The sequence below is a fragment of the Sinocyclocheilus anshuiensis genome, unplaced genomic scaffold (assembly GCF_001515605.1).
Source record: "Sinocyclocheilus anshuiensis isolate Anshui unplaced genomic scaffold, SAMN03320099.WGS_v1.1 scaffold866, whole genome shotgun sequence".
NCBI classification, from domain to species: domain Eukaryota; kingdom Metazoa; phylum Chordata; class Actinopteri; order Cypriniformes; family Cyprinidae; genus Sinocyclocheilus; species Sinocyclocheilus anshuiensis.
This window is the reverse complement of record NW_015540899.1, coordinates 343,526-348,456: the sequence shown is the minus strand read 5'-3', so window position 1 is coordinate 348,456 and position 4,931 is coordinate 343,526. Positions and strand designations below refer to the sequence as shown.

General features: G+C 38.4%; 1 protein-coding gene across 1 annotated transcript in view; it reads right to left on the bottom strand.

The window, feature by feature from the left end:
• The window catches only part of LOC107689032 (synaptotagmin-9-like), an 89,029-nt gene that overhangs the window by 2,478 nt on the left and 81,620 nt on the right, over nt 1-4,931 (bottom strand). The window lies entirely within an intron of this gene.

The window sequence follows — 4,931 nt, the reverse complement described above, 5'->3', positions numbered from 1 at the left end:
ACTACTATTACATTTTAAATAGGGTAACTTGTAATCTGTAACCTATTACATTTCCAAAGGAAACTTCCCAACACTGAGGGCTGCCAACTCTCACGCATTCAGCACGAGACAGTCAGAATTCACTCAATGCTAAACGCCACACGTAGACATGATGTAAATAAGATATTATATGTGCAGTTTAGAGAGCTTCATTGATTATAACGGAACATTGTGAGATTGCGATAAATTGAAGTGAGTGACAGATTTTTTGTGATTATATGGAAGCACTATTCACTTGCTTTCTAGGCTATAATCAATTCAGAATTTTAATAAAAGTTCTGTTTCACGTGCTTCTAACTAGACCAAAGGCCAAATACCCTGTACATGCAGCAAAGTTTCAGGAGTGACATATATCCCGCATCCCTCATATAAATGTGGGATTCGCTTTCGAAATAGCTTGTTTGCAATCAGAGTTAGTTCAGGTAAGCAATTGCTTAGCCTATATCCACTGCCTCGATGGCAGGCAAGTATTTCAATTTAGTTGAAAAATTGCTCCTCTTCATAACATAAGGATCACGTCCAACATATTTTTGTGCTTTTCTGTTTATACCTTTCTCTTATAATAGCGTCTAAACCAGGGCCGTAGCCAGGGTTTTAAAATGACCGAGGTCCCAAACCCCCCACCCCAAAAAAAAAAAAAAAAAAATCACGAAACTGCTGTCAAATTACAATAAGAATTCCGAATATTCATCTAATTTAAAATAAAAATCCACATTGAGATGCAAAACCTGTATTCAAATTCACTGCACCCTCCTGTAGCCACAGGAGACAAAAGCTTCCCCCCCTAAACTGAAATTATGTCTTTTAAATTTGAAATATAACCTGAATACTATTAATAATATTTAAGGGAAAAAAAAATGTATTTAGTTTTTCAGCCATTTTGACAGCCCTAATATTTGAATTTTAGCTTTGAAAGCATAAGATCCCACCCTGCCTGCAAATCACTCTCCAAAGCTACGCCTCCTCCATAACGCATGAACGCTCACAGCAAAAAGCTTTTTCCCCCTAATTATGACTTTTAAATTTGAATATAACTAGAATATTATTAATAATATTTAAGAATACAATTTAGTTTTTCAGCCATTTTGATAGCCTTCATTTTTACATTTTAAGAGGAAATAATTGAAGGCCAAACATTTGGATAACAATTTAAAACAGTCAGTAGGCAGTATATTATTTGTCAATACCAGCTCTCTGCTTTGATTGATATTATTTTAATTTTCACCTTTGTCAGTGAACAGAGTAAACACATGGTAGACTGATATGTTTTATTAATCATTTTATTAAGTTACTTTATTGAAGGCTACCAGGAAAGCTATGTAATTATGTTTAATAAATTCACAGTATGTGCCCATTCATTATTTTATGCACCAAGAGCTTGTAACACTCCAAAGAGAAAGGAAAAATTGAAATCGCATCATATGACCCCTTTAATATATAATGAAAATGGCTTCGTTATTATTGTTTCGTGTCCCCTCACATTGACAATTAAGAATCACATTACATAAATAATGTCAATTGAAAATGGTGAATTTAGACAAGTTTGCATTCCTGATTATTTTTGTCAGTCATTTAACCACAGCCATATCACCCTGCAGCCCAAGACTGGTTGCCCACTGAAGCTAAGCAGGGTTGAGCCTGGTCAGTATCTGGATGGGAGACCTCCTGGGAAAACTAGGTTGCTGTTGGAAGAGGTGTTAGTGAGGCCAGCAGGGGGTGCTCACCATGTGGTCTGTGTGGGTCCCAGTATAGTGACGGGGACACTATAGTGTCAAAAAGCACCGGCTTTCGGATGAGACGTTAAACCGAGGTCCTGACTCACTCTGTGGTCATTAAAAATCCCTTGGCACTTCTCGTAAAGAGTAGGGGTGTAACCCCGGTGTCCTGGCCAAATTGCTGCCCTGGCCTTTGTCAATCATGACCTCCTAATAATCCCCAACCACTTGATTGGCTCTATGACTCTCTATTCTCTACACCTGTAGCTGGTGTGTGGTGAGCGCACTGGCGCCGTTGTCCTGTGGCTGCCGTCGCATCATCCAAGTGGATGCTGCACACTGGTGGTGGTTGAGGAGAGACCCCCCCACATAATTGTAAAGCGCTTTGGTTGTACAGAAATACACAATAAAGCACTATATAAATGCATCATTCATCATTAACATTTCAATCGTAAAACACCTGTCAGATATGAAATGTTTATCCGGCACTTTATAGCCGCTAACTGAAGCGTTGCTTTGAATATGCAGCTTATGTGAACATAAAGCCCGCCTACTTTGATTTGATTGGTCATCTGAAATATTTTTTGACATTGACGAGCAGTGACAAGGAAAAAAATCTGAGGTCTGGACCTCGGTGACCTCATAGCTGACTAAGGTCTTGGTCTACCAGTACAGTATGGACTTTACTCCATCTCATCCATTCAGCTTTTCACTTCCTGCCCACCATCTGAATTTCTCGCGTCATCAGAATCACGTGATTTCAAACAAGCTATTAGAGATTTAAATTATTGGTCCTAAAACAGGCCTTTTTTATTTATTTATTTATTATTTTGTGCTGAAATATGTGAGATATAAAGTGGAAGTTTTTTTTTGTTTTGTTTTTTTTTAAGGTGGGAGGATATTGTTAAAAATAAGTTGGCCTTTAATAGGCAACAAATAAACAAAAACAGGATCTCACAGTACTCTTCACCCCAGCCTTCAAAACCATCTGCTGTGAAAGAAAATTATTTGTTCTTGCTCCCTGCAGTGCCACAAATTACAGAGTTATATATACAGTGGTCGTTTGCTTTAAATTAAGTCCTTAGTGAGTTTTCAGAGAAATTCAGACCTTTTTTAAGGTCAGTTATGTTTAAGTGTGCTTGATTCTTGTTTCCCCATGTGAATCTGAATTCCTTCTCAAATAAAAAAAAATAATAATAACAGATGAAGAGTATATCTTTGATAATGTGAGTATGGCTTTTTTTTCTTTTTTTCCTGCAGGAGGACTACTATGACCCTGACTCACTTGTCCAGGGAAATTTTCCTTAAAAATAGATCAGATTTGCTTCAAACCATCAGAGCAACCAAGCCATTTCATGTGTGTGTGTGTTACATCTCTATTTTATTTGTTTCTAAATATTTCTAAACTTTTTTTTTCTTTGTGTATTCAAATTCCAAACTTACTTACAAATAAACAAATTCTGTTTCTAATTTTCCTTCCCAAAATCAACAATGTTCAGGGTTTATATGTTGCCATAATAAAAGTAATTCTGAAGAAGTGTTGTCATAATTAATAAAGAAGGTTCACTCTAAAAGTGCTGATTGACCATTAGTGAGGATACCTGTTGTTAACAAGCAGAGTCACCGAAGAGACAACAATAAAAGAAAAAGAGAATCAGACACACAGTGATTACACACAGCTTTAGATAATTGCAAATGTGAGGATGGTTGAAACAACTCTAAAACAGTATTGCCATGCTCACTTTTAATAAGTAAGTTTGGGATTATTTTTTCATACTTTTTTTTTTTCATTGTTATAAGTTGTTACACTTAATTATAATGAGAGATAGATTTCCCCTGCAGTAATAATGGCCGCATAAAGGTCATCAGTACTCTTCTGCTCTCTGGAAGATTTAATTCCTTTGTTCAAATAATGGCTCACAGCTCTGTGTGCACATTTCACCCCCGAACAGTTTATTCTCTAAGCATTTATAAAACCAACAGGCAAGTAGTTATTGTCTGCAGTTTACCTGAGTTTATGAATTATGTTGTGATTGATGATAAAAGTATCAAAGTCTCAACTCAAAATTTATTTTGTTTTAGTTGGCAAGGCCAGCTGTTAGCGGGGCAGTGTTATTAAAAGTAGTATGTTAGCAAAACTTCAAATTCCACATTCATCCAAGAAGTTCAATCAGCATGTACAAAGGCTTAGTGATAAGCTGACGTAATTGTTGAAATGACAGACTGACAAAACCTTTGTGTAAACATCCTATAATATTGCAAACAAGAATATAGTCAGTGCAAGTAGGCTATCAAATGCCTAGGGAAGTAGGCTACCAAATGCGAACTAGCGATCTGAAACAATGGGTCAGTGCAAGTAGGCTATCAAATGCCTAGGGAAGTAGCTACCAAAACGCGAACTAGCGATCTGAAACAATGGCCTCAGCACCTGAAGGGGTAGGGATAAGGTGACCAGACGTCCCGTTTTCCCCGGGAGTCACAATTCGTTGCCGATTAACTTAAAGTTAGTGAAGGAGGGATAGGCGGAATCGCGCTGATCAAAAATGCCTGTCAAAATTAACACTGTCTTGAATGGGCTACAAGACCATCAGCAAGAAGCTTGAGGAGAAGGAGCCAACTGTTGGTGCGATTATTCGGAAATGGAAGAAATACAAAACAACCATCAATCGGCCATTGTCTGGAGCTCTGTGCAAGATCTTGCCTCATGGGGTAAGGATGATCATGAGAAAAGTGAGGGATCAGCCCTGAACTACATGGGAGGAGCTTGTTAATGATCTTAAGGCAGTTGGGACCACAGTCACCAAGCAAAACATTGGTAACACACTACGCCGCAATGGACTGAAATCCTGCAGCGCCCGCAAGGTCCCCTTGCTCAAGAAGGCACATGTACAGGCCCATTTAAAGTTTGCTAAAGAACATCTAAATGATTCAGAGAAGGCTTGGGAGAAAGTACTGAGGTCAGATGAGACCAAAATTGAGCTCTTTGGCATTAACTCGACTTGCCGTGTTTGGAGGGAGAGCAATGACCCCAAAAACACCATCCCTACAGTCAAGCACGGAGGTGGAAACATTATGCTTTGGGGCTGTTTTTCTGCTAAGGGTACAGGATGACTTCACCACATTGAGGAGCAAATGGACGGGGCCATGTACTGTAAAATCCTGGACGAGAACCTCAGC